This window comes from Meriones unguiculatus, chromosome 2, assembly GCF_030254825.1.
Source record: "Meriones unguiculatus strain TT.TT164.6M chromosome 2, Bangor_MerUng_6.1, whole genome shotgun sequence".
NCBI lineage: Eukaryota > Metazoa > Chordata > Mammalia > Rodentia > Muridae > Meriones > Meriones unguiculatus.
Window position 1 is genome coordinate 130,587,134 of NC_083350.1, and position 23,465 is coordinate 130,610,598.

General features: G+C 39.1%; 1 pseudogene; it reads left to right on the forward strand.

Moving 5' to 3' along the window:
• Window positions 1-19,782: 19,782 nt before the first annotated feature.
• Window positions 19,783-22,960, forward strand: LOC110548366 (heat shock cognate 71 kDa protein-like; annotated as a pseudogene).
• The last annotated feature ends 505 nt before the right edge of the window (window positions 22,961-23,465 follow it).

The window sequence follows — 23,465 nt, forward strand, 5'->3', positions numbered from 1 at the left end:
GCTCTATTCATGCTACAAGAGAATAGCATTTTGTAATCCATGATGAAATAGTGCCTCTTACCATGGAAATGGGTTGAATGTGGCCTCTAAAGATCAGAGAACAGATAAGGTAGGTTTTCTTTCTTTCTTTTAAAAATTAACTTTACATTCTTGTTGTAGTGCCATCCCTCCTCCCCTCCAAGTCCCACCCATCTTTCCTCCCCCCCCCACCTCTCCTTTTCTTCAGAAAAGGGGAGCTCCCATTGTCTTCCACCCCAGCTCATCAAGTTGTATCAGGACTGAGCATGTCCTCTTCCCAGTGGCCTGGTAAGGCAATTTTGCCAGGAGAAAGCAATCAAGAAGCTGTCAAGTGAGTTCCTGTCCGATTCAGTCCCCACTTCCCTTACTAGAGGACCCACATGAGGCCTAAGTTGCCCATCTTTGTAAGGGGCCTAGATCTACTTCCTGCATGGTCCTTGGTTGATGTTTCAGTCTCAGCAAGCCCATCTGGGCCCTGGTTAGTTGGCTCTGTTGGTCTTCCTGTGGAGCTCCTGTCACCTCCACGTCCTTTTCTCTTTCTTCCCACTTTTCCATAAGTCTCCCTATCCATCACCTAATATTTGACTATGAGTCTTGGCATCTGTTTCGAGGTGCGGCTGGGTAACACCTCTTGACAGTTCTGACAGGCTCCTGTCTGCAAGTTTAGCACAGTATCATTCACAATGCCAGAGGTTGGCACTCTCCCATAGGTTGGGTCTTTGGTTGGGCCAGGCACTGGTTGGGCATTCCCTCAATCTCTGCTCTATCTACTATATCTTTATTCCTGCACATTTTGTAGGCAGGGTAAATTTGGGGTGGATGTTTTTTTGGGTGGCCTGTTGTTCCCCTCTCTTTACTAGGAGAGTAGTCTAGTTAGAAGATATCCTTTTCAGTCTCAAGAGCCTCTGCTACTAGGAGTCTCTGCTTGAGTCCCCCTCATATCCTCCCAGGAGGATATGAGACCTTGACTTAGGTCTCCAGCTTGTCACAGAGATACTACCACCCTCAGTTTCTCTTTTCTCTATAGGCCTTCTTTCTTCTTGCCCTCACTCTTCCCAGGCTTGATCTCTCCACCCTCTTTACTCTCTAATACATCCCCCTTCCTTTACCTCTTCCCTGCCTTCAGCCACTATCTCTGTCTATTGTATCACCCTTTCTGAGTGAGATTTATGCATCCTTCCTTGGATCCTCTATGTCACTTATTTTCTTTGGGCCTGTCCCTCATTGTATACTTATCCTGTATGATATGGCTAAAATTCACTTTTAAGTGATTACATACCATGTGTGTCTTTCTGGGTTTGGATTACCTCACTCAGGATGATCGTTTCTAGTTCTATCCATTTGCCTGCAAATTTCATGCCTACTTTGTTTTTAATAGCTGGCACGTTGTGTAAATGTGCCAGTTTCTTTATCCAGTCTTCAATTGAAGGACATCTAGGTTGTTTCCAGATCCTGGCTATTGTAAATAAACCTGCAATAAACATGGCTGAGCAATTGTTCTTACTGTATGGTAGAGCATGTTTTGGGTATATATCCTGGAGTGGTATAGCTGGGTCTGGAGGTAAATCTATTCCCAATTTTCTGAGAAAGAGACAGATTCATTTACAAAGTAGTTGTACAAGTTCATACTCTCTCCAGCAACACCCTCACCAACATGTGCTTTGAGATTTTGATCTTAACCATTCTGACTGGTGTGAGATGGAATCTCAAAGTCATTTTATTTGTATTTCCCTCATGACTAAGGAAGTTGAGCATTTCTTTAAGTGGTTCTTGGCCACTTGAGGTTCCACTGTTGAGAACGGTCTGTTAACTCTGTGCCTCAGAACTTAGATACTGCAAATATGTAAGAAATAAATCTCTTTCTCTTCTTTTACAAAATCTACAATCAGAGCCAGTGGTACTCTCTAAACATTTTGTGATGAGATTTTAAGAGAGTATACTAGGGCAGAGGGGTCTTTTGTGAGACTGTGTCTCCAACCAAGGACCATGTATGGATATAACCTAGAACCCCTGCTTGGATGTAGCCCATGGTAGCTTAGTATCCGAGTGGGTACCATAGTAAGGGAAACAGGGACTATTTCTGACATGAACTCAATGGCTGGCTCTTTGACTTTCCCACCCCCCCACCGAGGGAGGAGCATCCCTAGGCCACAGAGGAAGACTTTGCAGCCAGGCCTGAAGATACTTAATAAGCTAGGGTCAAATGAAAGGGGTCCTATCAGTGGACTTGGAAAGAGGTAGAGAGAAGATGAGGAAGGGAGGAGGCTGGGAATAGGAGGGAAGGAGGGAGCAGAATACAGCAGGGATACAAAGTTAATAAACTGTAACTAATATTAAAAACAATAAAAATTAAAAAAGAGATTATACTAAAGATACAATTTGCATTCTTTCTAACATAAATGTCTCAGCAAGAAAGTCTTAATAACAATAGAACATTAAATCTTTTAAAACTGTTGATGATGAGTTCCCCTTTCTCCACATTCTCTTTTGTATGGGTCATCCCCTTGAGTTTTTGATCTTGGTCATTCTGATGGGTGTAAGGTGGAATCTCAGGGTCATTTTTATTTGCATTTCCCTGATGACTAAGTATGTTGACCAATCTCACCTATGAACATTGATGCAAAAATATTCAATAAAATACTTGCAAACCAAATCCAAGAACACCTCAAAGGTACCATCCACCATGACCAAGTTGGCTTCATCCCAGGCATGCAGGAGTGGTTCATCATATGAAAATTCGTCAGTGTAATTCACCATATAAACCAACTGAAAGAAAAGAAACCACAAGATCATCTCCTTAGATGCCGAAAAAGCATTTGACAAAACCCAACACCCATTAATGTTTAGAGTTTTGGAGAGATCAGGGATGCATATGTAAGCATACTATGTTTACATAACATACATATGTAAACATACTGTGTTTACATACATAAACATAGTAAAAGCAATAACTGCAAGCCTATAGCCAATGTCAAACTAAATGGAGAGAAACTTAAATCAATCCCACTGAAATCAGGGAAAAGGCAAGGCTGCCCACTCTCTCCTTATCTCTTCAACATAGTTCTTGAAGTCCTAGCTAGAGCAATAAGACAACTAAAGGAGATCAAGGGGATACAAACCAGAAAGGAAGAAGTGAAAGCATCTTTATTTGCAGATGAGATGATAGTATACATGAGTGACCCCAAAAATTCTACCAGAGAATTCCTTCAGCTGATAAACACCTTCAGCAAAGTGGCTGGATATACAAATAACTCAAAGAAATCTGAAGCCCTTCTGTATACAAGGGACAAAAGGGCTGAGAAAGAAATTAATGAAACAACACTCTTCACAAAAGCCACAAATTACTAATTGTTAATCTTAAAGCATGAGCTGTTGGTATTCTGTTCAGGAAGTTGTCTCTCAATGAGTTTGAGCCTTTCCCCCTCTTTCTCTTCTAATAGATGCAGTGTATATGGTGTTATATTGAGGTCTTTTATCCACTTGAATTTGAGTTTTATGCAGGGAGATAAATATTGACCTATTTGCATTTTTCTACATGTTTACATCCAATCAGACCAGCTACACTTGCTGAAGATACTGTCTTGTTTCCATTGTATGGTTTTGGCTCCTTTGTCAAACTCAAGTGTCTATAGGTATGTGGGTTTATTTCTGGGTCTTGTACTAGATTTCATTGATCAACCAGTCTATTTCTATGCCAGTACCATGCAGTTTTTATTACTGTTGCTCTGTAGTATAGCTTGAAGTCAGGGCTGGAGACAACTCCAGAACTTTTTTTTTATTGTATAGGATTATTTTAGCTATTCTAGATTTTTTTTTGTTTATCTGTATGATGTTTACAGTTGTTCTTTCAAGATCTGTAAACAACTTGTAGGTATTTTGATGAAGATTGCACTGAATCTGTAGATTGCTTTTGGTAAGATGGCCATTGTTACTATGTTAATCCATTGTGTTTGCTGTCTCTGTTGGGCTCCATGTTTGTGGCCCAGGTAGACCAGGAAGATAGGGAGTAGGCAAAGAGATCTCCAAGCTCCTCGCTGGTCTGGTGCCATCCAGGCCTCCTCTTTTCTATGGAGGACAATGGGGCTTGGGTCCTGCTCCCAGCTCACCTCTGCTGGGCTAGGTGTCTGTTACCCAGGTTGCCCAGGCAGATAGGGAGTAGGCAGACAGATCTCCAAGATGAAAGCTGGTCCAGCCAAGGTAGGTTTTCTTAATAATCTCTTCTAGAACCAGTGGCTACTGAGCTTTTTATCTGTACATTTATTATAAACTCAGTCCTTGGTGGAAGGTGGTGTAGATAAATGACATGTGGTTCCCATGTTTCTCATGCTTTGCCTGGAGTTATCCAGGTAGCTCAACTCATAAAGGACTCAGGAGGCAAACCCAAGGACCTGAGTTTGCCCCCCAGAAGCCATATGGGGTGGTTTGACTTAGAAGTAGCCCCTATAGGTTGATGCTTTTCAAAACTTGGTCCTTACTTCAGGATGTTTGGGAAGGTTATAGAAACTTCAGGAACTTAAATGGAGTATGGGGTGTGTTTTTAGGATTTATACTATGCTCCCTCTTTTTGTTTTTGCTCTGCTTTCTATGTGGGGATGAAATGTGACCAGCCAGCTTCCTGCTCTTGCTGCCATGCCTACCTGTTCCTATACCTTTCTTGCTATGTTGGACTCCATCTCTATAGGTATTCAAACCAAAATAAACACCTCTAGTCTTTTCTTTCTTTCTTTCTTTCTTTCTTTCTTTCTTTCTTTCTTTCTTTCCTTCCTTCCTTCCTTCCTTCCTTCCTTCCTTCCTTCCTTCCTTCCTTTCTTTTTCTTTTTCTTTTTCTTTTTGTCAAAGTAGTTTATTACAACAACAGAAAAGTAACCGATTCACCAGATAAAGGTGGAAGGAGAAATCTGGTTCCACAAAGCTGTCTTCTGAGCTGTGAAAAGCTCCACTTCCAGTTATGGCTGAGATCATTTCCTCTCCAACTATATATGGAGTACAGTGAAAAACGAAACCAAACCAAACCAAACAAAACCCAGATAATAAATCCTTTCCCACTTCAGCTCAGATCATAAGAAATCATTTGCCCCATTGCCTTTATCATATTCTTAATTATGGCTTTGGAACTTCAAAGATTGTCTGAATCATGGAGAGGTTCCCCTTCCCACTTCTCTTAAACTATGCATAGCCTTAGCTATATTCACTCTTAAATGTATTGTTCTTTCTTTATATTCTTAAACAAAATACCTAACTCAAGTTGCTTTTAGTACATGTTCTTAGATCCACTGTGTCTGTGAGATAATAAGAAATATCAGCCCAATACTGGTAATTTTATAGTTCATTTTTTTTTTTATATTTCTCTCTCCTCATCTCTATACACTATTAGGGTTTTTGGGTTTGTCTCTGTTTCACTGTGTGGTGTGATTTTCAACAACAATATGAAAGTAATGGCTTTTTCTTCTCTACAAGGCTGAGTCATAGTTTTGTTTCACCATTGGCATATTGTTCAGAAGACTTTGCTCATCAAACACCTACTATTGAGTAAGTGGTATAAAGCCCAAGCAATGGAAATTTTGGTCCTGGCTGTTGTTTAGCTAGTAGCAGAGTTAGGTGATTAACCTCTTGGACTGCACATCCCGGTTTCTTACACTGAAATTTGAAACAAACGTCTGTATGAGGATACTAAACTTCTTATTTGTTTATTTATTGTATAACTGGACAAGAATTATGCAGGAAGACTTGTTCTTTCTGATATGCTATTAATGATACTCCATAGGAATGGTTCTCATCCTTCCAAATGCTGTGGCCCTTTAATACAGTTCCTCATGTTGTGGTGACCCCAAACTTAAAATAGTTTCATTGCTACTTCATAACTATAATGTTGCTATTCTAATGGATTGTAATGTAAATATCTGCCATGCAGAATATCTAATATGTGATCCTAAAGGTGTTGCAACTCACAGATTGATAACCACTGTTTCATAGGCATAGACTTGGAAAAATGGCAAATACCAAAATTTAAATTACTTGCATTTGTAGCCAGAAAAAGCTTCCTTGTATTTTCTATTGATAGAAAGAATAGGTTTTAATGTTTTTTAAGTGGTGACTTAGAAATGAAGAAACAGATATATGAGTTACAATAACAACAACAAATACAAAAAAATAATTCTAGGGCTCGTGGCCTTGTGTAAAATCTCCATCATCACAAAAGTAAATAAAAACAAATGGAAAAAATGTGTGTGTGAGGAATCATCTACCTGAAACTCCTCAGTAGCATAAGAGTTTTCAACAAAATCACTAACTTTTGAGACCTTTTATTTGCTATTTGATTTTTTAAAAATTTAATAACCTATTAATTTAAATCATCCTATTCATGGTGTGAGGCCATCCACTGGAGTGGAGTCAAGTTATACCTTGAAAGAAAACAAATTCTCCTCCTCCTAGAAACCACTTAGGATTGGTAGGGACTAATGAACTCCTTTCCACTCCATCCCAGGATGTTGCCTGGCTTTATCTTGTGCATGCAACCACAGACACTATGAACTCATGAGGGCAAATGTACTGTTATGTCCAGAAGACACTGTTTGGTTTTGGTCCTTCATGACCTCTGGATCTCAAAATCTTTTGGCCCACTCTTCTATGATGGTCCCTGAGTCATGGGTGTGAGAGAGATAAAGGCATCCTACCTGTGACTGAGAATCCCTTACTCACTTACTCTCTGTATTTGGACCGATTCTAAGTTCCTACATTAACCACAATTCATTGTACAATGAAACTTTCCTGATGAGACCTGAAAGCTGAATTTTAAGTACATGCAGAGAGATAAGAATTTAGACGGAGGAAGTTGTTCCTTAAGCAAAACAACATTAATTTGTTCACCCCTGGAGCCTGTGAGCCCCCCAACCATGGGTTTTTGGTAAGACTTTCGGTATCATGCATGTGTTTCCCTTGTAGAGTCACCTTAAAGCTAGTTAGAAAGCTCCTGTTAGCCCCCCAACATTTATGTCACTATTGCACATATGAGCATATGTTACCACGCTTGTAATTATTGTATTTCACAGGTTAGACAGCTAGATGAGATTGAGAGCTAGTGTACAAGGAGGAAGCTTCCTAGTCAGTACCAACTTCATCTCTCCAAGTCCTGTGACCAATGTGTATGGTATCTTCAAAAATAGAGTCTGATCATCAAGTTTTGGTAGATAAATAAGAGCAATGGTAATAGCCATTGTTTGGGGGATCACTGACGACATTTCTGACCAAAAACTTGGGTGGAATTACCTTAAATCTATTACCAACCTTTTTCTTTGACAATCATGCCTTCAAAATATACATATGTAGGAAGCTTATGAAACAGTAGGTTGTCATAGGCTAAGAAAAAAATTACTTTTAATAACTCATGATAACTTTTAGTTATCATAAAATCATTGATGTAATAGAAATGGGTATTTAGAATTTTAGCTATGAACCTAGTTTTATATACAAATATTAGTGATAAGTGAATATTGACTCTAATTTTCTGTAATCATTTTCTCATACTTTCTTTAGCTCTACATCCCTTCTTACCATGAAGTTTGTCCAACTTGACAAACAGCATGTTACCCTCCTTATTTTCTACTATTTTTAAACTTAATGTTTAGTGAAGTTATTACCAGTAAGATTCTAAAATTAACATTTTTATCTCTTTGTGGAAATGGAACAGATATGATTTGCTGTCTGCTTTCAGAATTTATAGTCATTAATTTTATATATGTAGGAGAATTGCTCGACCACACTAAGTTTCACCTATATTTGTAAAATAACTTCATAATATAAGTTTTTAAATAACTTAAAATAACTTCTAAGTTTTTTTCACTGTAACTAATTTCTGATTCTATGTGGCAGGGTTTTATTTTGCCCTACGATAGTTTGTGCAGACTGTTAAAAAATCACAGTGTCAGAAAAGTGACCAATTCCATGATAGGATGGTCCCCAAATACACAAAGCAAAAAACTCTTATGAGGAAGCAAGTAAGACAGCAATAGCACAGTGTCTCCTGCCCTGAGAACAAATGGGCACATTTTGTTTTTGCAACAAAATAGAAACAAATTATAAATACAATGAGGATTGCTTCCTTGTACATGTGTGCATACATGGGGGCACATGTGTGTGTGTGCATGTGGATGTGAACTATAGCAATGACACTCACATGAAGTTAGACACATTGATCATTAGAGCAGAATGACGACCCACATGTTAACCCGCACACTTCTACAGACACTTGATTTTTGACAAAGATACACAATACCTGTCTGTTGTAGAAGGATATTGATATTTACTATTGTTTTAACTTCTGGTAACGCTGCTGTTAATCCTCAGGAGCTGTAAAACCAAATTACCACACAGAGACTGGGTTTTTAGTTAACCTAGAACACAATGCTGGGCAATATTTACTCCCTCCTAAACCTCCAAGCCCTCAGTGTCCTAACATTTAGATTTCCCACTTTATACTTGCTTTTTGTGAAATCTTAGGTCTGGTTCATGCTCCAAGTCCTCTAAGCTCTCTCCTCCCGCTCTGCTCCTCCTGCACTCCTCTCCTCCAGCTCCTCCTCCTTCTCGCCCCTTCCTGTTCTCTAGCTCCTTCCCTCTTTCCTGTCCCCTGGCTCCTCCCATTGCACAACATTGTATCTAGTTGCTTTATTTGTGTCCTGTTGACACAAGAGTTGAGAAAGGATGCTTATAGTGAGTATCACAATGCAATAACCAGATTGAAACCAGAGAGTTGGGGGTGGGAAAATCAGCATTTGACTTAACAAGGGCAAGGCATATACATTTTAAAAGAACATTATACCAACACCTGTCAGAGAAAAGACGTCATCTTTGACACAGGGTGCTAGTCAAACTAGGTAGCTACATCTAAAAGAATGACACTAGATCCTCGTCTCTCACCTTGGACAAAGCTCAGCTTCAAATGGGGACCTCAAGGTAAGACCTGATCTTCTGAACCTAAAGAAGAAGAAAGTGGGGGATATGCTTGAACTCATTAGCACATGAAAGGACTTTGTGACTAGGACACTTAATTTGGGCATTAAGGCCCAAAATCGACAAACGGAACCATATGAACTAATAATCCAGTACAGCAAAGGACACTATAATTTTTGTCAAGACACTATAATTTTAACTATAGAATGGGATTTTTTTTTTTTTTTTTTTTTTACCAGTTGTGCATCAGACTGAAGGTCAGTATAAAGAATATGCAAATGACTAAAAAACCTAAACATCATTATAGATTTTTGTAGGAGGGACTAAATCCACATCCTCAAATGCTTTGCTTAAAATCATAAGTAAATTCGGCTACATTACACGTACACACTTAGTATATAACACAATAAATTTTGGACGTAAATCCTTCCAAGATTATTGATACTCCTGGAAGCTTTCTTCTATGACTTTGAGGGCTGCGTGGGATGTGTTTGCAGAGTCTATGCACTGAAGCAGGCAGACTAAGATCCTGTTCTCCCCAGGCTTCAGACTTGTGAACCTGGTTAATCAGTGGAGTAAGAGATCCTCAGGTTTTTATGAGCAGAACATCAGGAGCTGCATGAAGTAAAAGGTGAACTCCATAGTCCAGTGCCGACAATCTCTGTGAGATGCTGGGGACACAGAGGTCCTTGTACTCACACAGAAGCATTGAGAGAAACCAGAAGTGTTAAGCACACACTTTACCTGTTTTCCTGTGCAGAAGGCTGGGAGTAGATTTTGTGAACAACCTGGTGACCTGTTTTCTCTCTGTGCAGGCAGACTTCCCACGCTTTTTACTATAAAGGCAGACCTCAACCAAATTCCCCAGAGTGAGTATCCTGGACACTTCCCTCCCTAGAGCATTCCCCTCCCTTAAGGGATATGTCACATGTACTTTTTTGGCTGGTGACCTTTATGCTGTAGGTCAAAGGCCACAGTCGATTCTAGGCCTTTTAACCTATTCTCCTGGTCAGGTGTACTCTGTAAAAGAGTTTCTATGTGGTCACACCTTAAGCTTTATTGTATACCTGGATTTGGATTGATTGGACTAATTGTTGCTTGGAAACCTTTTTAAAAATTGCACCATGTTTTAAATATACTGACAACGAACTACCCGGCATTAGTCTGCACTGGGTTTTTATTCTTATCTCTTCACATGTTTTGCTTCCCTGCCTGGATGCCTGCTGGGACCCACTCAGTGAGAGGCTGCCTTGTCTCTTCCTTTTGAACCAGGACTCTGGTTCTTCCATCATGTAGTGTTACTATCTTAGTTGTCTACACTTAAATATTGCAAAATACACATCAAAGAACACCTATTTCCTTCTAAGTCTTGGCCCTTTACATAGCACACATCATTTTTACTCATTTTCTTTTATGAAGACTCAATGCATCATTACTTATAGATGTAAGAAGGGCTACCGAGTATATTCCACATCTTACAACCTTCTAGAGGTCATTCTAGAATGGCAGATCTCCCTATTGTAGGCATCTGTGTTAGTTACACTTCTGCTGTTGGATAAAATAGCCAAACAAAAACAGCTCCAAGAGGGAAGCATTTATGTTAGCTCACGATTTCAGGACAATAGAGCCCATCGTGTCAGAGAAGTCATGTGAGCAGGCCGGGCAAGCCTGGTGGCAGAAATAGGAAGCTGGCTAGCTGGTCAGATTGCATCCAGCTTCATGAAACAGAGAGACGATACGGTAAAGCCTCCATGCCCACTCCAAAGACCCACTTCTTCCAGCAAGGCCATATCTTATGCCTACCTAAAACCTTCCCAAACAGTGCCACTAGCCAAGGAACAAAACGTTCAAACACGAGAGCCTATGGAGGGCATTTCATGTTCGAATCACAGCAGCATGCGGTAACTTTTCTACCACCTCCCTTTCCTGACTCGTGAGTACGTGTCTAATTCTCAGATCTCAGCAGAAGAATTGGAAGAAACATCAGATGAATTTTGAAAACCCAAGCTGCTCCCATCTCACCTGTCCTGCTCGGGACAGCATCCAGCAGCCCCTCAAGCATGGCTATATTATAAAACCTAAAAGTGTTAGGTCAGTATTGTACAGTCTGAAGCAGAGGAGAGGGCCTGGGGTAACATGGAAGCTGCCATTGCTTCTCAGCATTCTGTCACACCATGTATGTGTGTTTATGTGTGGAGTGTTGTAGGGAAAAAACTTGATTTGTCACCATTTTACAAAACCTTTTGTGTTCATAACATTTGCTTTTTGTAAAATTTACTGTTTACACATGTGCCCTTGGATGTAAATAATCAACAAATGATGTATCAGCTCATTATGAATAAATTTAGAAGCTTCATGCAGGTATACACACATAGACAAACATGCATTTACATACACACATACAGAGACACATGTTTACATGCACACATAGACACACATACCTCTACATACATTACATATATTTACATAAACATGCATATATACACATAAACATCCATGTATTTTACACATGCATTGACACAATTGCATTTTGTACACATACGCACACACATATTCACACATGTACAGATAGACACATGGACATTCACACAAACATAGAAATATAGTATACACTCATAGAGTTGCATTTTGCACATACACCTATGCACATACACTTACGTAATGCACAGACACACATACATCTCACATAGACACATTTGCACACAGATGCACGCATTTACACACTCTCACGCAGAAACACAAACATTACAATTTCCGTGCATATGTCGACACATACACTTACACAAGTACACACATGCATTTACACACAAAGACACATTTAGACACACACATAGATATACAGTTGAACACACATCAACACATGGCTTTTCCTGTACTTATGAGATAAACTTTGCTTTTTCATTTGTTTTTTAAACTAATTAAATAATTCAGTTAACTTCGCGGTTATAGGCCCCTCCCTTGTCTCTCCTCCCGTTTCCACCCTTCCTCCTGCATGCCTTTTCCCCTGTGCTTCAGAATATGCAGCTCCTAGATGAACTGTTTGCTTTTGAGGGGAAGTAGTGTTTCACAAGAATGATGTGCTTTAAGAATCTTCTTTCAATTCTTGAGGAACACTGTGTGCAAATAAAACTGCCTAAGGCTTCATCTTGTATTCAAGGGAATGAGGTGCCCTTTGTTATTCCAGGGCTGCTGTGTTTTTATTTTATTTTTTAATTACTGTCCATGTCTTAGTTGTCTGTAGTACCCATCAGTAAAACCAGATGTCTGAAATATAATTGACAAAAACAACTTCAAACCTTCATTCTACATGAATGTTTTTACTTGGATGTACATGACTACATATCAGGTGGGGCAGCCTGACAACTGAGCTGCCTTCAGTTGGAACAAACCACACCGTTCTCCCTGCAGTGGGACTGTTATTATTTTTGTGCTCTCACTGCCACTGGCAAACTGTTGTTCTCAGGGGGAAAAAAAAGAGGCAAGGTACTTCCATGCTGACTTCTCCACTGATAGAATTGCCAGCAGGAACACATTTGATCCCATTAAGTGAAACAAGTTTATTGAACACAGTCACTGTGTTAAATAGCAGCACAAAAACAATGAATCAAACAACATAGCCCCTGTCTGTAAATGAGGGTACAAGTACAAGCTAGGAGGGCCCGTTTTCCCCTCAGAGTACAGGAAATGATCAGGAAACATCAAAAGCTGGTCTAACAGTGAGATACTATGATAGGCCTAGCAGAATGGTAAGAATAGAAAAATATCAAATGTTTGTGAGGATTTGGAGAAATTGTATACATTATTGAGATGAAGATAAATTAGAAAAACTTTGATAAAGAAACATACGCTGCCTTCTTTTGACCTACAAGAAACCCACAGCATAGCAATTATGTCCCAATATATTTACTAAGATGACCAAGAATAAGCATATACAAAATGCTTGGTGGAAGCTGTTCACAGCAGCTTTGTCTCTGCTGGGGCTCTTCACACAATGGAATAGTACTGAGCAATAAATAGGAATGAATGTTCTATGGAAACACATAGCTGAGTGAATGACCTTGAAAATATTTTCTTGAGTGAAAGAAGCCCTATACAGATAAATTCATGCTGCTCTATTTTATTTAGATAAATATATAGACTAGATAAATATACCTACAAGGCTATGAAACAAACAAAACAAACAGTTTGTACAATTATCAGAAAAGTATGAGTCTCTGAGTTTGGGTGAGACTGCAGAAGTGATCTCCACGGAATGTTCTGGAGTGATAGGGAAGTTCTACATCTTGACAGGATTTGGGAATATAAGGTACATGAGTCTGTGACATCCCGTAGAGTAGATGAGGGTTTGCTTTTCATTGTATATAAATATTACCACAAAATAGTGTGTGACAACTGTTATCATTTGCCACTGTGTTGAGGTCAGGAATAACCTAGGAAGCAACCCTCTGGACATGCCTCTGAGGGGTTATGTAGATTCTATCAATCGGATTGGAAAGATTCACCTTAACTGTTTTTGTACCATTTCATGAGTGATTGTCTGACATTATGTAGAAGGGAAGGGCAAGCTGAGTACCAGTAACATCTCTGTCTGCTTCCAACTGCAGACACACTGTGAGCAGCTGCCTCCTCCAGCTTCTACTGCCATGAGGTTCCTCCTGGGATGGACAGCACCCTCCAACTGTAAGCTCACATAGACCTTTTCCTTCTTAGGTTGCTGTTGCAAGGTATTTAATCACATCACCAGCAAAATTATAGTGTAAACAAATGGTAGCCTCGAGGTAATTACAAAATACATTAAAGATTTTAGAAGAAGAACTTATTGAGAAATCATCAATACAACGGAATAGTGGAATGATCAAGCAGCAGGTTCTTGCAAACTATGTTGCTAAAGCCTCTGTGAGAACCGCTTCACCACCCCACCACTCCTTTTTCACTGTTTTTGTTTTCCTCTATCTTTAAATGTACTTTGCTTTCAACCAACTTAAAACAAACAAAACAAACAAACAGTTTGTACTTCATTATCTCTTCAAATCACGTTCTTTTTCTCTCTTAGCCACTTTTCCCTGACAGTGACCGGGAGTGTAAATCTGCCTTCCTATAGACTTTCCTTTCCCATCCTCCAGGAGTTTGTAGTTTGTTCTGATTCTTCAGTTAAGGCTGTTCTTGCTGTGGTGACCATACTCGCTGCGCTGCCAGTCCTTTCTGCTGCCTCCAAGGCTGCTGGCTTGGCTGAGAACATTATGACCGTTATAAAATGACACAACCGCCCACATTCTTCTTCATGTAGCAAATAAACCAATATCTGAAAACATGACTCCCTGGGAGTCACAGCAGTATCTCCTAGGACACATTTTTTTTTTTTCTTCTCTGAAGCAGACTGCCTGGGAATGAAAAGCATGTTTTCTTGCAGTTTCCATGATTGGCATTTGAGCTAGCATTCTTTGTCTTCAACTTACTGGCTCTTATCAAGATTTTACCACTTCTTCCTTGACTTTTTACGATTTCATTCTAAAATTGAGTGAGTGCTTAATTACTTATAATAGCATTGGCATTTATTTTTAAAAATCTTATACACTGTCGAGGAATAAGAAAATGAAGATTCCACATAAACTGGTCCATATACTAATCTATCTGCCAGGAGAAGAGTCTTCCGTGTTGGAAGCTACTTCTGGGTCATTTCAGATTGCACACAGTTGTTTGCTACATTTACTGATGGCTTTCAGTGTGCATCTATGCAGCAGGTTGTATTTTTAAAATTTGGCAAAAGTGGAAACTTCTGGAGATTAAGGCCTAGAGGAAGCTACAAGAGCTACCACATAGTTTTGACATGCTAGAAGATATCACTGTCTCAAGGGTAAGCCCAAGATTTTCTTTGGCATTCTTGGACAGTGGCCTAAGACAACCTCAATGCATACAAATAATGTGGCCTTGGACTCAACTAGGTCTGTATTTCTAGAAAGTTTCTAGAGGGTACTTGTTCTATGGTTCCAGACCATACTTCAAGGACATAGCCTTTGTACTAAGCATAACCTTGAATTATAAACCTACAATAATCTAAGGAACATCTAATTCTTCTTGAGCAGATGAGAATATAAGTCTTCCTTTGGAGCTCAAGACAGCAAATGTATTATTTTCTGCAATGTGTTGTATGCTAATGTGTTTTTAATTGTGTATATTTCATTTGGAATTGGGCACTGGGCAGATATACTGATCAAACATATTATATAATAAGTCTTCTTTCTGGAGTCATTATTAGTAATAGCAGATGAAGATATAAGGACAGCTAGTCATGAGGACAAAAACAAAATCAAAATCCTTGGAGAAAATTGCACCCATATGTGGAGCCTGTCAACTGAAAGCTCAAAAACAAGAAGACAGAAGAAAATATAGGATGAATAGTGTCTACATTAAGACTTGGATGGGTCTTCTCCAGCTCAGCCAAGAAAATTTTTCCACTGAAGAAAAACTGGATGTAAACAGACTGTGAATCAGAGGTCAGGGTCAGGGCAGCCTGCACTGTGGAATCAGAAGTGATAGATATTTTGCACATGGGAAGTAGAACCAGGGCTTGCTCACTTCCTGACCCCTAAGCACTGTTCCAAGGGCTGAAGAGCCTTCTTTCTGCATGACCTCTTCTCCTATTTCTGCAGCTCCATTTCAAAGCCTTGGGAAATGACGTCAGTATCTATGTTGTTTGCTTTGACCTTTCTGTAGTCTTTATTTCTATTCTAAAAGTTATTCATTTCTTGATTTCTTTTATTCATTCATGAAATTTTTATACAGAGACCGAAGGAGATAGTAATCATAGGCAACGTTTAGATTCCCTGGGAAAGAAACTGAACACATTGATTGCAATTCAATGTGTATTTGTCAGCCCTTAGCTGTCAGGCCCTAGACCTTGGATGTCTCAGACTTTCCTTCAATCTCTAGACCCAATGACTGTCTTCTATCACAGAACTCTGGAATCTCTAGTGACAGTCTAATCCACTTTTCTGATTAGAGCTAGTTCTTGATCTAAGCCCCTTGCAAGGATCTGATGTCCTATAATATTTTCTTCCTGCAACTCTTCAACTTGGTTTCAGGGAGAGCTCCTGATTCTCATATGTCCCAGGTTAAGTCCTACAAATCAATGATCCAGTAATAGATTTTTTTTTTTTTTGCACAGAATTGAGGTGTAATGGAGGAGAACACAGAATTCAGGGGAGATTTAGGGAGATAATGCATTTGGTGCATCTCCTCTCCTTAGACGATGTTAGTTCTTCAGAGGCCACAGAGTCCTCAGTAACACAGACTGTTCCCCAGGAAACCAAGCAGCCTCTATGGTCTGTTTCTCATCACCACAGAAGATGATGGGCCAACAGAGGACCAGGAGCCCTCGGCTCACAGCCCACTCCCATCACTGTGCCTGTAGAGCAGAAACGATCCTCTTCCTCCATTTTCCCTGCTGTGAACATGCAGAGGGTCCTCCCTTCTCACAATCAATAAAGTTCTGAAGAAGGGAGCAGGCTGTCCTTTATTACCAACAATAATTCCTGCCTTTAAGGTCAGAGCGTCAAAATTAACAATCATGTCCTTTCTTCTCACCAAGTATATGAAAAACACCAAGAAAATAGCAGATAGGAATGAAAGTATATATCTCTTCATAAGAGCTAAATCTTGAAAACACCACATTTAGTGTAATAGAAAGCTAAAGAAAAAACAAAAACCAAAAAAAAAAAATGTGATTCTGTTTTCTAAAGGCTGGGCTCAATTTAAAAGATACTGTGTGGGCAGACATACATATATAGTAAAATCATTTTAACATTTATCTTGAAAAAATATAGGTCTGATCCACAAAGCAGGTAGGATCTGAAGAGCCAGGAGGATGAGCTGGACTAAAGACCTGTGGTTGCTCCCGAAGCTCTCGGCCTAGTCCCAATCATGGTGCCTACAGAGGACTTGGGTAGCCATGCCATAGTTTCAGTTTTATGCTTCATAAGTGATGTATGCACTGCATAGATTTAAAAAGTGAAGTTCTTAAAAAAAAGTGGTAAGATATCTTGGTAAGATATGTGTAGAGCACTGATTCTACAGTTTAGAATTTTGTTTGGAGTAGGATAGGCATGATTACAGGGACATTGTTAAAAAGCGAGTAGCCTTTTCTGCTGGTGGTATCTGCAGCTCAAATTCAAAATGTCTGAAGTAACTTTATTGCTTGATTCTAATTTAGTTCATTCCAGGTTTTGTCTCCCTCAATATGTCATCAAAATAACTTGCTAAAGACACAAAGTTGGTTGGTACTTACTGTGGTAACAATGCTATTTTGTCAATCATAGTGACATCTCAGAGGGGAAATTCTTTCCATGTATGTTATGACTCTACGAGGCCTTTCAATGTGGAGTTGTCAAAAGGAGAATCTATGCTTCAGTGAGACTAAGTAAGGCCGTCATAAAAAATTGTCATGGTTAATATTGATTGTCAACGTGAATGGATTTAAAATCACCTACGAGATTAAGCTCTGAGATAATTTCTAGGTTGGGTGACTTGATGTAACAGAAATAACCTAAATGTGGACAGCGCCATCTTCTTAACTGAGAATAAAAAAAGTGAGGTAAGTACCAGCATTTATCTTTCTTTGTTTCCTCTGGATTCAGTATGATCAATCACCTTACCTCCTGCCTGCTCCTCCATGTAGAACGTGCCCTCAAACTCTGACCTTCCCTTTTCTAAGTTGCTTTTGTCACACAGTTTGTCACAACAATAAGAACAGTAACTAATAGTTTAGATTTTTAAGGCACAAAAGAAGATTTTTATGAAAGCATTAAAATATCTTGCACCGTGAAACTGGGTTTTTGGTACTCTTTTATAGTTTCTGCAATGAACAATAAATTCATTTGCTACAATTTTGCAGAGAGTTTCCTTGAATCTCAAAGTTTTATTGATGAGAACAGTGACCTGCTTAAGTAATGCTAATGTAGACAGTGCAGCCAGTGATTTCAATTGTCTTTTATTCTTTCTATATTTATTATTCAAAAGAAGCATCTATTATGCAGTAGAAGAGACTAAATTTGGAGACAGACTCTTTACATCTATTTTTTGGTCTGCTTTTGTTCAGCTCGGATGACTCAGCGTACCTTTTAAAATCTCACATCTGATGATCTTATAAAGGAGAACAGGTTTTCCTAAAGGAGTTGTATGAGAAAGGGTATTAGCATGAAGACTTGGGTTCATGAGAGATCCTATCCATCCACTTTTAGACTAGCAAGAAAGTTATCTCTCAGCTCAGATGGAAGGGGAGGAGGACCTTTCTTATCAGTGGACTTGGAAAGGGGCAGGGAGGAGGTGAGGGAGGGAGGGAGGGTGGGTTTGGGAGGGAATGAGGGGGGCTATGGCTGGAATACAAAGTAAATAACCTGTGGTTAATATAAAAAATAAAAATTATATTAAAAAAGAAGTTATTTCTGGATGCAGACATACCTCCCTTCATGATATGATGTAAGCCAGTTTCATATTACAGTTTTCAGAGCTTTTTACATAATGAGGAAAATTCTATAAGTAATAAAATGTCTCATAACAAAATCTAGAACAAATCTTAGACTTAAATCCTAACTGGAGCTGAAATTTCTGCAATCCACTGTTTCCTCAACATTCTAATTGAGTTCCTGTGTTCCTCTCCTGTCTCTCATATGAGGGTATGTTAGTAGCGTATTCAGAATGAGCTAATCCTACTTCAGTCATGCTTGATGAGAGCTGGTAATTCAACTGTGGCAAAACTTTGCAAGTGTTCATTAATTCAGTCTTAATTAATGTAGAATGACAATTAAACGTTTATGGAGTATATGTCATCGAGAAGAACACCATGCATTCATTATACTCTGGAAAACTGAGATGAATATGAATGCATTCCGATGACCAAAACTTAAAAATTACTCCAGTTGGATAGCTGTGGATGTATACAATGCGGTTCATATTCCTGTAAAAGATTTAAAGTTCTGCTGCATAATGTATGAGATCGAGGCAAAGAAAGAACTCTGTTTATTAACATCATATTAAAGTTTCTAACAATACCAACCTATGAAAAAGACATACTTTAAAACTTTTTGCCTGATAACTTACATACCCTTAAAATGTTAGACTTTTAGATTGCTAATATTAAAAATTAAATGCGTGAGACATGGATTTTAGAGTATGCAGCCTTCAAGAGCTTCTCTTTTGTGTTAAGCAGAGCATTTGCACATTACAGATTCTAAGCCTATAATAGGCGGATGTCTCTAAAATATTCCTGTTTCCTTCGAAATCGCAAAGTTTCATGAAATCCTAGACTTATGCACTAAGTTCCAGCATTCAGCACAGCCAGAAGTTTGCCATGGCAATAGCTATTTCTTTCTTTCATTTCCTCTTTTTTCTCTTCTTTCTTTCTTTCTTTCTTTCTTTCTTTCTTTCTTTCTTTCTTTCTTTCTTTCTTTCACAAATAAAGCTACAAGCTAAAAGGAAGTCCAACATATCAGAAACTACACACACTTAGACTTAATTGATGTTTATCAATTACATACACTTCAGATTGTCTGTGCACAAGTCTGTTTCTGATTGCATGTATAAACAGTGTACAAATAAAATGTTCTTCATTAAGATGGCTCGGCCTGCCTTCTTAAGGAGACCTGCCAGGCCCTAGGAACATCCGGTTTAGACCTCTCCCTGCTAATTCTCTTCCTGACTGGACCCCATAGGGCACAGACAGCAGCAATGAGTTGCACTCTGTCCCTGAGCTCCATCTTCAGGCCTACAGTCTCTGCCTGCTTTTCCTAGGAGTCCTGCTGGTAACAAGAACATCCAGCCAACATGAGGGACAAATCCACAGCTAAAGTCAGCGTAAGAACCTAGTGTACAAAAATAAGGGCAATATGGCACCACCAGAGCCCAGTTTTAGATATCCTAGCAGAGCCAAAGCACAAGAGCATACCTTAAATCCAATAGAGACATCTGAAAAAGAAATGAAAAATTTCTTAAATAAATAAATAAAAATACAGTCAAACAAGTGCAAGAAATGAATAAAAGTGTTTAAGAACTGGAAATGGAAATAGAAGTACTAAAAGAAAAACAAAAGAACTGAGTGACTATTGGATATGGAAAACCTAGGGAAGAGATCAGGAACTACAAACATAAACATCACCAACAGAATACAAGAGATGGCAAAGAGAATCTCAGCAGTAGAAGATATGATTGAAGAAATCAGTATCAAAGAAAATGTTAAATATAAAATTAATCGACAAAGTGTCACCCAAGAATTCTGGGACGCTATGAAAATACCAAATCTAAGAATAATAGTTATAGAAGAAGGAAAAGATTCTTAGCTTCAAGGGCCATGAAATATTTTCAACTATATCTTAGAAGAAAAAATTTCCAACCTGAAGAAAAAGATGCTGATAAACATACAAGAAGCTTATAGAATACCAAATAGATTTGACCAGAAAAGAAAATCCTCCCACTACATAATAATCAAAACATTAAATGTACAGAACACAGAAAGAATTTTAAAATCTGCAAAGGAAAAAATGCCAAGTAACATATAAAGGCAGACCTATCAAAATTACACTCGACTTTTCAACAGTGACTCAAAAAGCCAATGTATCTGGGTAAATGTCTTGCAGATTCCAAGAAACCCACAGATATCAGCCCAGACTACTATACCCAGCAATCACCACAGATGGAGAAAAAAAAAAGATAGTTCATGACAGAACCAAATTTAAACAATATCTATGCATAAATCAGCCCTGCAGAAGATACTAGAAGGAAAACTCCAATGCAAGAAGGTTAACTACACCCAAGAAAACACAAGAAATAAATAATTCCAAACCAGATAAACCAAAATAAGGGAAACACATGCACGCACTCATGTGTTGGTGTGTGCATACACACACTACTGTTACCAACATCAAAATAACAGGAATCAACAATCACTGGTCATTAATATCTCTTAACATCAACGGACTCAGTTCCCCAATAAAAAGACACGGGATAACAGAATGGATGTGAAAATGGGATCCATCATTCTGCTGCATACAAGAAACACATCACAATAAAAAAAATAGGCATTATCTTAGAGTAAAGGGCTACAAAGAGGTTTTCCAAGCAAATGGACTCAAGATACAAGTTGGAGTAGCCATTTTTATAACTTTCAACCAAAATTAATCAAAAGAGATAAAGAAGGACACTTCTTACTCATTGAAGGAAAAATCCACTAGGATGACAGCTCAATTCTGAACATCTATGCCCTAAATGAAGGGCACCCACATTCATAAAAGAAACATTACTAAAGCTTCAATCACATATTGAGCCCTGTGTATTAATAGTGAGAGCCCTCAACACCCCACTCTCACCAATGAACAGATCAACAAAACAGAAAATAAACAGAAAATCTTTTTCCTAACACCTCACAGACCTCATCCAAAACTGACCACAAAGTCGGTCACAAAGCAAACTTCAATAGATACAAGTAAATTGAAATAACTTCTTGTATCTAATAAGATCGCCACGGATTAAAGTTGATCTTCAACAACAGACCACTGAGTTAAAGAAGAAATGAAGAAATTAGCTCATTGAATGCGGTGGCAGCTTTCGAGGATTTGAGTGGTCTCTTTGCAGCACAGGAGGGGCAAAGCGATAAGGAAGTTGGAGCTGAAAGCAATGTGCCAATTTTCTTTTTAGTTGTGAGGTGGTACTTTCAGTGTGTCAATCCTCACAACTGAGGCTCAAATTTTTGAAGTCAAATCAACAGCTGAAGACACCCACTTTGGTGAAGAAGACTTTGATAACTAAATGGTCAAGCGTTTCATTGATGAGTGTAAACAAAAGCACAAGGAGGACATCAGTGAGAACAAGAGAGCTGTCAGGCATCTCCATAATGACTGTGAGCCAGCTCAGCACACCCTCTCCTCCAGCACCCAGGCCAGTACTGAGATTGATTCTCTCTATGAGGGAATTTGACTTCTATATCTCTATTACCCATGCTCAGTTTGAGGAATTGAATGTTGACCTGTTCTGTGGCACAAAGGATCCTGTAGAAAAGGTCCTTCGAGATGCCAAACTTGACAAGTCACAGATTCATGGTATTGTCCTGGTCAGTGGTTCTGCCAGAATTCCCAAGATTCAGAAGCTTCTGCAAGACTTCTTCAGTGGGAAAGAACTGAATAAGAGCACCATAGTGCAGCTGTCCAGGCAGCCATTTTATCTGGAGACAAATCTGAGAATGTTCAGGATTTGCTGCTGTTGGATGCCACTCCTCTTTCCCTTGGTATTGAAACTGCTGGTGGAGTCTTGACTGTCACATCAAGCATGATACCACTATTCCTACCAAGATTTTCACCACCTGCTCTGACAACCAGCCTGGTGTGCTGATTCAAGTGTATGAAGGTGAAAGGGCCATGGCTAAGGTTAACAACCTGCTTGGTTGTTTGAACTCACAGGCATATCTCCAGCACCCTGTGGTGTCCCTCAGACTGAAGTCACTTTTGACATTGATGCCAATGGCATCCTCAATGTTTCTGCTGTAGATAAGAGCACAGGAAAGGAGAACAAGATCACTATTACCAATGACAAGGATGTTTTTTAGCAAGGAGAATATTGAGCGCATGGTTCAAGAAGTTGAAAAGTACAAAGCTGAGGATGAGAAGCAGAGAGATAAAGTTTTCTCCAAGAATTCACTGGAGTACTATGCCTTGAACATGAAAGCAACAGTTGAAGAAGAGAAACTTCAAGGCAAGATCAATGATGAGAACAAACAGAAGATTCTAGACAAGTGTTAGAAATCATCAGTTAGCTGGATATTAATCAGACTGCAGAGAAGGATGAATCTGAACACCATCAGAAAGAACTGGAGAAAGTCTGCAACCCCATCATTACTAAGCTGTACCAGAGTGCTGATGGCATGCCTGGAGGAATTCCTCATAGCTTCCCTGGTGGAGGAGCACCTCCACCTGGTGGTGCTTTTTCTGGCCCCACCAGTGAAGAGGTGGATTAAGTCAATCCATTTACAAATCCATTTACTGAGATATTAAAAACATGGACATCATAAAATTTGCAGGCAAATGATTGGAAAACATGAGTGAGGTAACCCAGACCCAGAAAGACACACATGGTATTTATTCATTTATAGGTGGATATTAGTCACAATCCACCAACCTAAAGAAGACAATAAGGGCCCAAGGAAGGATGCTTGAATCTGTAGGCTTAGATTCTTCCCCAAACCTACTTTACTTAGGGTTCTTAAATACTTCTACCTCCCTTTCACTAATCTCAAGAGGTAGGGGAGAAATAATGTTATTAGGTAAAAGGGGTTGTAGACCTTTTCAGAAGTAGCTTCTTGGGATGAGTCTACTCTTTATTGTCCAGATACTAGCAGTCTAGTCCAAAGGCCAATACCAAGCAGCAACAAGAAGCAGCACGATTCATAAGATCAGGACAAGTTAGCAGAAGCAGCAAGACTCAGTTGGATGGCCCTGAGAAGTTCCCTAGAGCCTTTCTCT